Source organism: Austrofundulus limnaeus, unplaced genomic scaffold, assembly GCF_001266775.1.
Source record: "Austrofundulus limnaeus strain Quisiro unplaced genomic scaffold, Austrofundulus_limnaeus-1.0 Scaffold15, whole genome shotgun sequence".
Taxonomy (NCBI): domain Eukaryota; kingdom Metazoa; phylum Chordata; class Actinopteri; order Cyprinodontiformes; family Rivulidae; genus Austrofundulus; species Austrofundulus limnaeus.
In genome coordinates, this window is record NW_013952417.1 from 3802221 (window position 1) to 3802454 (window position 234).

The window sequence follows — 234 nt, forward strand, 5'->3', positions numbered from 1 at the left end:
TACACAAAAAATAATTACAGCTGTGTTCCAGCATGATTGCTGCACACTGATCCAAAGCACAAATTGGGAGTGCTTCACACTTCAAACTGTTGACAGCACACACACACACACACACACACTTGAAAGAAGGAATTGTGTGTCATCACACACTTTCATGCTGAATCTAGTGAACTTGATATCAGAGAAGATTCTTTGTTTCCTTTAAGTTGGACTTCAGACCCTTCAACTTATCAC